The following is a 12,284-nucleotide window of genomic DNA, read 5'->3' as shown; positions in this document are numbered from 1 at the left end:
AAGTCGTCCTATTGCAGAAGTGATCATTCACCAAAAACTCTGTAACCAACTTCAGCTAGTCTGGGGTACAACATCAAATTGTCTTTCTAGTTCATTTTTCAAAAAACAAATTGATTGGAGTACATAATGATTCTTTCCAAATCCATGTTTTCTTCAGAAAATGTAAGTGACTTATTGGGAGGATTAAAAAAAAAAACGCAATAAAACGCATGTAAATCTTTGATTTCTACTTCAATCTTAACTCAGACTTGGAGAAAAACGACCCTCGGAAGTATGCAGGCATGCCGCTCGTTTTCCCACGCAATTCATGGAGACTCTAGAAAGCAAACAGACCACAGAAATATCACCTAGTGTTTGCCAAAGTCAACAAAACCTTCGCTCTTTCCAAATTTCACTTGTGCCAGATCACTTTGGCCCCCTTACAGAGCTGGAGACCACAACTTATGACTTATTTTACAGCTCAAGCTATACAGTTCTGTTTCAGTCCCTAAAAGAGACTCCGGGAGGTTCTAGTCCTGCTTTGTCTGCCCACCTGGAACTTCCCTCCCAGGAGAGTACTCGTTACTCACGTGGACTTCTGCTGTCTGTCTTCCCAGTGTCTCCCGCGTGGATCAGCACATCCACTGCGTAGTCGACCCCGTGCTCCAGCGCAGACTGGCCCCAGCGTGTGTACTCCTGCCACAAAATCGACCGCCTCTGGCCGCGAATGGATGCACGGCCTGGGATAAATGGACAGGCGAGCATGCACATCCCATGCCACCCGCTCCAATAGAAGGCCCTCTCCTCTCCTTGAAGACTTTCCCAGTCTCCTCTGGAAGCACGTCTTTACCGATCACCACTCAGCGCTGAGGGTTTCCTGCCACTCTGCCTTACACACTCAGTGGGGGGGGAGCTGTCGCCTTCTGACTCTTCAGCACATTGCTGCAAGGAGACTCCCTCTGGGCTCCGTCCTTCAGTTCTAGCAAGTTTCGTCTACTCAGAACCTCCCTGCTGCTTCCCTCGTCCTGCCTCGTCTCTCACAGAAGACGCAGCTCAGCGGTGCCCAGAGCGGGGCCCAGGGGGAGACTCCCACTCAAGTGTTCATCATACTCACCTACAGATGGCAAAAATACAAAAAGAAAACCTACCAAAAATATAGAAGGATATATACACATCACTGTTTTCTGGGAAGGTCACAAGCAACTATTAAAAGTGTTTGCATCTGGGAAGGCCTGAGGGTTAGGTGGGAAGAGTGTGACGACATGCCCTTCTGTACGGTCTCATTTCTTTTCCTTTTTTTTTGGAGAGGTTTTTGCTATAGGGCGCATGCGTTCACCAGACAGACAGAGAGAGACAGAAAGCGAGAAATCACTCCCTGGAGGATGGCCAGGTTTTTGCTATAGGGCGCATGCATTCGCCAGACAGAGACACAGAGAGACAGAGAGACAGAAAGCGAGAAATCACCCCCCAGGGGGAATGGTCATGCTGCAATCCCTTCTCCTCCATTCTCCTCTCGTTGTGCATGCACACACACGTGCCAGGTGTGAATTTTAAGCCATTGGGTCCGGGACGCGAACCGCGGTCGATTACCTGGGAGTCCAATGACATAGCCATTATGCTAACTGCTGGTCCTGTGTACAGTTTAATTTTTTCTTGGGACATGGATGTCATGTATAATTTTTTTTTCAGTGAAAAAGAATTCAGATGCTCAAAGGCCTGCTCCTAGAAATGATCATTTAGTACATCTGAGAAGAGGGTCTTGATATCTCAGTTTTATGTAAAACTCTGAGTAATTTTGACATGGAGGCAGAGTTGGGGAGTTCCCCATGACTGGGGAAAACAAGTGTGTGTGTGTGTGTGTGTGTGTGTGTGTGTTTGTGATCTGTAGACGTAAGTGTGTCTGTAATTGTGTGGCAGGGTAGGAGGTAGGGGCAGGATTCTGTAAATTAAAAAATAAAAAGGAGGCCAGACGTTGGCACACAAGTAAGATGAGGAGGTTCTGGTGTGAGTCCAGAGCCTTCCCAGACGTTCATCTGAGAACACCACCCAAACCTTGGCTGGCTAATACTGGAAATGGGTCGGAACCTAAAGACTTAGAGCGCTTCTCTCACTCAATGAATAAATGAATTTTAAATACAGTCTCCCCTCCTACTATGCCTCCCATGGGTCTGCCCTGCCTCTTCTATCCAGAAGCCAGATCCTTTCCCCAAGCAAAATGCCAGCGTGAAGCTCACTCCAGCAGCGGGAGGGTTCTCGATACTAAAGAGCGTGACCTTGGGAGCCAGGCAGCCCCAGTTCAAGGCCTGTCTCCACGCCAGTGACTCTGAGACTTCTTTCTGCCTGTTTCTTCATCCAGACTCGCCTCATAATGCGTGTGCGTATTTAATACGTGGCTATGTCTAGAGCCCTCAGAGCCGGGCCGGGATGGACCCTGAGCAGCGCAGTCCCTGGCCATGAGCACTTGGAGGAGGGCGAGCAGCTCGCCGCCCTCCCAGAGTGCCCTGCCGCGCTTTGCTGTGCAACTCCATGTCTGCCCGCGTGACCGGGGTGCACTGCGAAAATGTGTCAGGTGAGGAGGAGCTTCACCTAAAAGCCCAGCCTGCCTTGCAGGGAGCACCAAACCGCAGGCCAGTGAGCCTCACATCAGAGCGGTAGGGCAGGCAGTGTGGACGGGAAGGCCCCAGTCTCAGCGGCCGCTGCCACTGTTTCTCAGCGAGTCACCAGTTACCACTTTTCTCGGCCTCCCTTTCTGCGGGGCCAGCTAGATCTCAAATGTTCCTCGGAGAGTGCATGAGAGCTAAGCTTTCATTCTTTATTCTCTCTTTCAAAACCCTGAGTAGGGCTGAGCAGGCACACGCGCGCACACGTACACTTCTCCCTGCCTGGATTATTCAGTGATTGCTTATTCCATTTTCTGAGTTGAAAATGCAGATACTTCATTTCACCTGCTGGGATATCTGCTTCTTTCTGAAAACATCCTGGCTAACCCGGGCTCGGATACCTCCTCCATGGACCTGCGGCTCTCACCTCCATTAGGGCATTTCACCACCTTAGGCCGAAGCGTGGTGTCTTCCTACAGAGGGGGATCCTTTGCCATGAGTCTTTTCTTCCGCCGCGCTGCACACGTCCAGGTTTCAGAGCATTTTGTGGCGGAGCAGACCACGGTCAATGTCTGCGGAGTCGGAGTTCCTCTCCCTGACTCAGCTAACTGTCTGAGGCCCCTACGGAAGGCAGAAAGGTGTTAACTTGCAGTTTCTGTAAGAATGGGCATGGGGTGGAGAGGGAATTAGTGTTTTTTCCTTTCCTTTTTTTTTTTAAAGGTTTTTGCTATAAGGCACGTGTGCTCTCCAGAAAGATAGAGAGACATAGAGACAGAAAGTGAGAAATCACCCCCCGGGGGGATGCCCACACGGCAATCCCTTCTCCTCCATTCTCCTCTCGGGATCTTGGGCACACACGCACATGCACCCGGTGTGAGTTTAAGCCACCGGGTCCGGGACTCGAATCGCGGTCGACTACATGGGAGTCCAGCGACATAGCCATCACGCTAACTGCCTTCCTACAGAGGGGGATCCTTTGCCATGAGTCTTTTCTTCCGCCGCGCTGCACACGTCCAGGTTTCAGAGCATTTTGTGGCGGAGCAGACCACGGTCAATGTCTGCGGAGTCGGAGTTCCTCTCCCTGACTCAGCTAACTGTCTGAGGCCCCTACGGAAGGCAGAAAGGTGTTAACTTGCAGTTTCTGTAAGAATGGGCATGGGGTGGAGAGGGAATTAGTGTTTTTTCCTTTCCTTTTTTTTTTTTAAAGGTTTTTGCTATAAGGCACGTGCGCTCTCCAGAAAGATAGAGAGACATAGAGACAGAAAGTGAGAAATCACCCCCCGGGGGGATGCCCACACGGCAATCCCTTCTCCTCCATTCTCCTCTCGGGATCTTGGGCACACACGCACATGCACCCGGTGTGAGTTTAAGCCACCGGGTCCGGGACTCGAATCGCGGTCGACTACATGGGAGTCCAGCAACATAGCCATCACGCTAACTGCTGGTCCCAGAATGAGTGTTTTTTAATAGACGGGTCTTTGGACTTTTGAACGAGAGGCATTTGCTGTTAGGCCCTGGTTCTAACATCAGCAGCGTGGCCCTTTGTTCTTTATTAAAACTGCCTGGGAACAACCTCGGCATGCTATTGCCACTATTGAACATGTAGGCCTCATCACGCTACCAACTGTATTATGAAAACTGAGTGTCGACACAAGGGAAAACCCGTAGGAAAAGGCTACCTCACTATTGACAAGGAGCAGGCTCCCTTCTGACCTGAGTCAGCCCCCTTCTGGGCCCGGGACGAGGCCCGTCTCCTCATCGCCAACCCCTCACACGCACCCAAATAAAGCGCTCAGGGAGGACATTCTGCCACGAGCTGGTCCACACTTCCTAAAGAATCGGTTTCGGTATGAGCCACAGCAAGCAGTTTGCATTCAGAATGACCCCGCCTTTCCAAAGACGGAGGACACAGTCCAGTCCACACAGTTTTGAGTTTTTATGAGGACGTATTCTCACAGTTTCCACTTCAGTCTTCCAAACCACACTAGTGAATAGGCCATCGTCCTCACTGTGAGCTTGTCCTCACTCTGTGAACTCTGGATTCTCCTACAGAATGATAGGGCAGTGGCCGTGGCAAAATCCTCCTAGATACGCCTCCCTCCAGCGGGGGTGCCCAGGGAATCCGCGCCAGGATTTGAACACTCGTCTTCCAGGATTCTGCAGTCTGCAACTCACAGTGCTCTTCGGTGGGAAGGAGAAGGTTTCCATCTCACAGTCTGTTAGACTCGGTTTGCTGTGCACATCCTCATGAGGAAGCAGAGCGTCAGGGTCCAACAAGCCGTGGATAGACCTGAAGGGAAACCCTCCTCAAGGCAGTTTCTCCTGGGGGAAAAAAAAAAAAAACATTATTCGAGAACTGAAACCAAGAAGGATCTGGTTTAACTTTCTAAAATAGCCTCTTATTCTTTCTGGGAAAACCCTGCCCAATGACCCAAACTGATTCTCCTCGTTTCAAATGCAAATTGCACACACAGGCATTGTGGAACACTTCTGCGAGGTGGATGGTGCCGGCGGGGCCCAAGTTCAGCAGCACTCTTCAACTTCCCACCACCAGACCTTACCTTTCCAGGAGACAGATGAAAAGGTCCGAGGGAGGGAGCGGCCATGGAGATGGGGTGGCTTTTATTAAAGGAGCGTTTTCCCAGACCTTAACTAAACCTCATCCACCTTTGCCAGTCAGGGCCGACAGTTGAGAGCAATATTAGAGGAGGTAATTGCATGTATCAGTCAACAGCTTTTGTCCTGTGGCCGCCGAGAACTACAGGAAAACGGCACAGGAAAACAGCACACTGGATTAAAGGCAAAAAAGATCTTTCTCCAGTTTCTCCCTACTCACCAGCTGTTGTGTTGGGCTGTAGAGACAGAGCAGCACTAATATCTGGGGGAAATCTAACCTACCACAGTCTGGGTCCCCCACCCCCGGCTATCCCTTCTCCTTGAAAGTGAATAATCTTTGACTTTAAAGAGACACTTTTAAAAAAAACACATTCTATCTTGCCATAGCAACTAAATTATTAACCATATATAAATCTTTCTCACAAATTACCCGAACACACACAAGGGGACTTTGGAAATTTCATGAAAACTGGAAGCAAAATGTTATTTTGATGCAAAACAATTTTGAAATCCATTCATGCTTTTTCATAATACACATTTTCCGTAAGCTTTTTATGGTATTTGGTCTATGATTTCTTAGACTGACTACGAAGCAACCACCTCAGAGCCTGGATGTCAGTTGGTAACGGGTCTGAACAGTTGCTGAAGTAAACAGTTTGCAAGACAGACACCTTTCATGTACATTTGATCGTAAATCAGGCCAAGCCAGACTCTGACGAACAGTGAGCAGAGGGGCTTGAAATTTGCCACAGGCAAGTGGGTGCTAGAGTAAGAGGAAAGGGAGACAGAAGACATTCGCCTACCCCCCTGCACTTGGCACAAATCCCCCCTAGACAAATGAGATTATCACTGATTGGCACCCAAACGCTAGTGTTAAAAGAACTCCCTTTTTCTCAAGCATGAGAAAATAACCGCAGGAAGCCCCCGAGGTGCTGGGCACAGAGAGGATAAGAGACACGTTTCTAGGCTTCAGCTGGGTGTACCTTAGAGGGAGAACTGTCTGACCGGGAAAGAACAGAGACCAGCTCCAGGTAGAGTCGGGAGCAGAACATGGAGGGCTGGAGTCATCTAGGAGAGAGTTAGTAAGCCGAGGGCGGGGGCATTTGGGGCCAGATCTGTCGTGGTCCCGACAGAGGCCAGCTGGGACACTGACGTGGTGAGCTTAGGACACCTGATTTTCAGCTGTGTGTTTAATTGCCAAAGGGTGCCTGTGTGCATGTGTTCCTCCACTTCTCCATCCCACCAGAATTGGGGGCACACATGCACATTTCCCGAGTATCTTTTGAAGCCTCCAGATCCGGGACTCGAACTGCAGCTGGTCATGAGGAATCCAGCTTTCTATGCACAGCACATAACCTCTTTATAGAGTTTGGCCTCACGGACTTGAAACCCAGTGGCACGTCAGGTAGCCAAGGTCACTGTCATGATAAGAGAAGGAAACCGGCATTGTAACTGAGGTGTCGAGAAGTTAGCCACGCAGTCAGGTGGGCACCCGACAAGCACTACGGGAAGGATTCAGACCGAGCTCTGTATCTCGTAAACCTCGCTCGTGTCACTGAAGCCACTTCACAGCAGGGTGGGTGCGAGGGCGGTAGTACTTCACTGTGCACACGAAGGGGATCAGGAGCTACGGGACGAGCCCGCGGTGTCTTCCCGGGAACCCAGTTTAGTAAATACTGGCCGATGTCTAAAGAGCAGAGAGCAGGCCCAGCCACAACGATGCAGGCCGTGGGAGGCGATACTGTACAATATCAGAGCCTTACGGGAAGCCCAGGTTCCGATCCTGGGCCAACCTGAACACATTGGGGGTGCCCATGGTCTGGGTCGGCTGGAAGGCTGGGGAGAGGAAACCCTATTGAGGATACCAGCCCCCCCCCATCCATGAAAGAAATCTATCAAATAAATTTAAGAAAATGAAAAAACAGCAACAGCGTGGTCTGGGATTAAATAGTGGAAACAGCTCAGTATTTCAACACTTTTCATATTACATTCGGTGATGACATTAGAAAACAGGAGGCAGTATTTACATTTTTTAATAAAAGTGTTAACAGGTGATGAATTAGTATGGCCCCAAATTCAAATGTTATTAAATAGTATAGAGTAGAAAGATTTTTCTCTCACTTATCCCCCAAGCCCCAATTCTCCTCCCCATAGAAAAATAATGTATTATCTACTTAAGCATATGTATATATATATATATAAGATAGTAAGCATATATCAGGCCCTTTTCCCCTTCTTAAACACAAATACCGGCCCCTACACGTGGTCTTCCTCACGTCACCGTTTTTCACTGAACAGTAAAAGTGCTTCTTCCTTCTTGTTTACTAGCGACCCACCTGCACCTGCACCCTAGTGAAACCTACCTGCTTGCCTGGTTGCCTGGTCAAGCTTGTTTTCTAGTATTTCATTATTAATATATCCTTATTTATTTAACGAGTCCTGTTGATGGACTCTCAGGAAATTCTGGGAACTCTGTTATTGTAGACACCTCCCAATGCATAGTGTGTTCAGGGATCATTTCACCCAGTTGAGGGTATACGTGGTATATTGCTACAAGTGGAAGTGTGAAGTCAAAAGGCATATGCATCTTTAATGTGGGTGCATATTAAAAATCTCTCTATAGAAGTTGCACCAATGGGCAGAGAGCCATTTCTCAGTGTTACCAACTCCCGTGCATTTGCCAATCTGATAGGTGAAAACTGAATCTCATTGTAGCTATAATTTGCATTTTTCCTCTTATGAGTAGGGCTGAGAAGCTTTCTGTGTGCTTAAGAGCCATTTCTATTTCTTTTTCTGCACACTGCCTGTTTATATCCTTTGCTGACTTTTACAGGGCTTTGGACTTATTTAACTGGCTTATAGAATTTTTCATGAAGAATGGATACTTGCTCTATATCTGAGACATGAGTTACACAGTTTTTCTTTTCTTTTTTTTTCTTTTTCTTTTTTCTTTCTTTATTATTATTTTTTTTTTCTTTTGGAGAGGTTTGTGCTATAGGGTGCATGCACTCGCCAGACAGGCAGAGAGAGACAGAGAGACAGAAAGCGAGAAATCACCCCCCAGGGGGGATGGCCACGCCGCAATCCCTTCTCCTCCATTCTCCTCTCAGGATCTTGGGCACGCACGCACACGCGCCCGGTGTGAGTTTTAAGCCACCGGGTCTGGGACGTGAATCGCAGTTGAATACGTGGGAGTCCAGGGACATAGCCATTACGCTAACTGCTGGTCCCTACAGTTTTTCTAAGCCCAAGAGTTTGTTTTGTTTTGTTTTAGAATGATTTTTTAACTTAGTTTATTTATTTATTTTTTAATTTGACCAGAGTAAGACAGAGTGAGACAGAGAGAGAGAGAGAAAGTGAGAAAGCAAGTCACCAGGTCCAGGGCTTGAACTGTGGTCAACCATGTGGGAGTCCAGCACTCTTAACCACCACACCACCTGCTGGCCCAGGCCCAAGAATTTTATTTGACTTGTCTTGTCAGTTGTACTAAGAACCTCAGTACCACCATGTCGGCACTGACACAAGGCTCCTGACCTCTGCAATAGTGACCCACCTACACCTGCACCCTATGAAAACCTACTTGCTTGCCTGGCCAAGCTTTCTTCTATGGCCCAGGTTCAGCCTCCAAGGCCTCCTTTTATGCTAAGGCCACCTAAAGTACTGTGACACAGCTATTCCCTCTCCACCCGCCTCTGAGAGTGCCAAGCAGGATTCATAAACATCACTATCTCTCACCTCCCAGGCACTCCCAGTATCGCCTACAAGGGCCCTGGTAATAATAGTAATCACTAACATGTAGTGAGCACTTACCATGTGTCAAGTCCTGGTTAAAACACTTCATGTAGGGACCAGCAGGTGGCATGGTGGTTAAGGTGCTGACCACAGTTCAAGTCCTGGACCTGGTGGCTTGCTTTCTCACTTCCTTCTCTCTAGCTCTCTATGTCTCTCTCTGGTCAAACTAAAATAAGTGAAATTTAATGAATATTTTTAAAAAACGTTTTACATATATATTAAATGATTTTGCCTTCAAAACATCTCATAAAGGTATTATTATTATCAGCAGCCCATTTTACAGATGATAAAACAAATGACAGAAATTCTTCAAGTGTCATAAGCGAGTACGAAGGCAGGACTGAAAAGCAGGCAGTCGACGATACATCAGCCCAGCCCTGCTTTGACACTGCCATAAACTCCAGAAGGCGTGCTAGCCACTGCGCAGGTCACACACGTCACACGCACACGAACTCTAACTTTTGTTTTAGAATGATTTTTTAACTTAGTTTATTTATTTATTTTTTAATTTGACCAGAGTAAGACAGAGTGAGACAGAGAGAGAGAGAGAAAGTGAGAAAGCAAGTCACCAGGTCCAGGGCTTGAACTGTGGTCAACCATGTGGGAGTCCAGCACTCTTAACCACCACACCACCTGCTGGCCCAGGCCCAAGAATTTTATTTGACTTGTCTTGTCAGTTGTACTAAGAACCTCAGTACCACCATGTCGGCACTGACACAAGGCTCCTGACCTCTGCAATAGTGACCCACCTACACCTGCACCCTATGAAAACCTACTTGCTTGCCTGGCCAAGCTTTCTTCTATGGCCCAGGTTCAGCCTCCAAGGCCTCCTTTTATGCTAAGGCCACCTAAAGTACTGTGACACAGCCGTTCCCTCTCCACCCGCCTCTGAGAGTGCCAAGCAGGATTCATAAACATCACTATCTCTCACCTCCCAGGCACTCCCAGTATCGCCTACAAGGGCCCTGGTAATAATAGTAATCACTAACATGTAGTGAGCACTTACCATGTGTCAAGTCCTGGTTAAAACACTTCATGTAGGGACCAGCAGGTGGCATGGTGGTTAAGGTGCTGACCACAGTTCAAGTCCTGGACCTGGTGGCTTGCTTTCTCACTTCCTTCTCTCTAGCTCTCTATGTCTCTCTCTGGTCAAACTAAAATAAGTGAAATTTAATGAATATTTTTAAAAAACGTTTTACATATATATTAAATGATTTTGCCTTCAAAACATCTCATAAAGGTATTATTATTATCAGCAGCCCATTTTACAGATGATAAAACAAATGACAGAAATTCTTCAAGTGTCATAAGCGAGTACGAAGGCAGGACTGAAAAGCAGGCAGTCGACGATACATCAGCCCAGCCCTGCTTTGACACTGCCATAAACTCCAGAAGGCGTGCTAGCCACTGCGCAGGTCACACACGTCACACGCACACGAACTCTAACATAGAGAGATGTCGCGATATTACATGGCATTAAGGAGAACTCATTATCCTAGCACCATGATAATTGCTGATGGAAGGTTTTTGGAGCCAGGGGCTCCAGCACCTGGTGGTAAAGTGAGCTGAATCCCACATGGCCAAACACTGTTCAAATCCTGGCCCCAGCAGCTTGAAAAACATGCCAGGCATGTGTGTCCACAACCCCAACGGGATGGGAAATGGAAGAGAAGGGATTGTTGTGCAACCTCCCTCACTAAGGCGTGCTTCTCTCTCTTTCTGTCTTTCTCTGTCTCTCTCTAGGAAGCACATGTGTCCTCTGGCAAATAAAAGACAGTTATGCGGGGCCTTAGCTCTCCTAGTTTCAGCAGAAAGCCAAGTAAGTTGCACAGGAGTCTGGGGACCTATCCATCAACTTTCAAAGACCCAAAGGACAAGACAGCTAGGGAGTGGCCCATGGCCTTACTTGGAAGCAATGCTCTGTCTTAAACTTGGACCATTCTCACAGCCACAGCAGACATTGACTCCGGCCCTCAGCACGCACATATGGTAAATCTTACTAAAACCAGCGACTCCGGAACACCTACCCTGACATTATATATCCATGGCTGGACATATGCACGTGTGTGACCCAAATCCCCACCACGTGGAGAAATGCGGGAGAAGGGACCGCAGCCTGACTGTGGCCCGTTGGGGGTTGCTTTCTTTCTCTCCCTCTCTCAGCCTTTCTCTGGCAAGCACAGGTGCCCTCTGGCAAAATTAAAAACAAAAACAGGTAAAACAGCAGTAAACATTTTTTAGAATTATTTATTTATTTAATTCCATTTGTTATTATGATTTTTTAATTTGACCAGACAGAAACAGAGAGAGAGAGAGAGAGAGAAGGGAAAGCGAGAAAGCAAGCCTCCAGGTCCGGGACTCAAACCATGATCTGGCATGTGAAAATCCAGCGCCTTTAACCACCACGTCACCCGCTGGACCTGATGAACTTTTAAGGGCAGTGGCAAGGCTGAGGAACTTCAGCACAAATTCCTTAGGAAGCCCACAGGTTGGCCTCACGGCTTGGACAGCAAGGACGCAAAGGATATGCGGAAGAACTGACGACTGAGCCTCAAGGTCTAGAGGCAATGTCTGGAGGTGAGAAACCATCGCCCACGCCGGAGGCTCCGGAAGCTGACTGGGACTGCCATGGAAGAGCTGCGAGAGAGGTTGTGAAGACCAAGCGATGAGGCTGCGGAAAGCCTGCCTTTCCTACTGCACGGGTCTTGGAGCCGGGAAGGGGTGAGAGCCGCAGAAGCATGAAGCAGGAGACTATGACTGAATCTGGCTTTAGAGACCTCCTGCCAATGGTGCAGAAGTGGCTGAAATTGTTAGATCGGGGGCGTTCGAATATCCCCTTTAGTGCCCCTCTTCAGAGTCCTTTCTTCCCATCTTTCTCCCTGACATTCTGCACTGCAAAACTGCTAAGGGGAGAAGTAATTGATAACAGACTTAACAGTTACGTTTTGATAAGAGACAACATTTTAAGCAAAGGAATAAGTCCGAATGTAGAATTCAGAAAAATGGAATTGAATTTGTGGGGTAAGTATTTGGAAGGGAGGTTGACACACCCGAACTGCACAATCAGAAAGGCATCCACCACTTCTCTAAGGAGCACGAAGCACTCGCACACCCACGTGCTCACACACCCACGTGCTCGCACACCCTCCTGCTTCAAGTCGGAGGCAGGGCGCAGACACGTTTCCTGGGAACAATGCCGGAGGACAACGGGACATACCTGGCCATTCATGTAACTCAACTCCTGCGCGCGTGTAGGCTCCCGCCACGGTTCTCCACTGTGCTGGTGCAGATGTAGGG

The 12,284-nt window shown here is 48.2% G+C and overlaps 2 long non-coding RNA genes across 4 annotated transcripts in view; both read right to left on the bottom strand.

Moving 5' to 3' along the window:
- Nucleotides 1-255: 255 nt before the first annotated feature.
- On the bottom strand, nucleotides 256-3,188 carry LOC106734757 (uncharacterized). The gene is made up of 3 exons (XR_001370306.1): nucleotides 3,007-3,188; nucleotides 570-719; nucleotides 256-316 (listed from the first exon to the last, which is right to left on the bottom strand). It is a non-coding gene; the product is annotated as an uncharacterized LOC106734757 (long non-coding RNA).
- A 352-nt stretch (nucleotides 3,189-3,540) lies between these two features.
- Nucleotides 3,541-12,284, bottom strand: part of LOC102487384 (uncharacterized) — a 16,457-nt gene continuing 7,713 nt past the window's right edge. For all 3 annotated transcript variants that reach the window (XR_001370310.1, XR_001370309.1, XR_001370308.1), the window contains exons 2-3: nucleotides 4,359-4,901; nucleotides 3,541-3,686 (exon numbers count right to left, since the gene is read on the bottom strand). This is a non-coding gene — a long non-coding RNA (uncharacterized LOC102487384). The remainder of the gene's footprint in view (nucleotides 3,687-4,358; nucleotides 4,902-12,284) is intronic.

This window comes from Tupaia chinensis, unplaced genomic scaffold (genome assembly GCF_000334495.1).
Source record: "Tupaia chinensis unplaced genomic scaffold, TupChi_1.0 Scaffold000212_1, whole genome shotgun sequence".
Lineage (NCBI taxonomy): Eukaryota > Metazoa > Chordata > Mammalia > Scandentia > Tupaiidae > Tupaia > Tupaia belangeri.
This window is presented reverse-complemented; position numbering and strand designations above follow the sequence as displayed.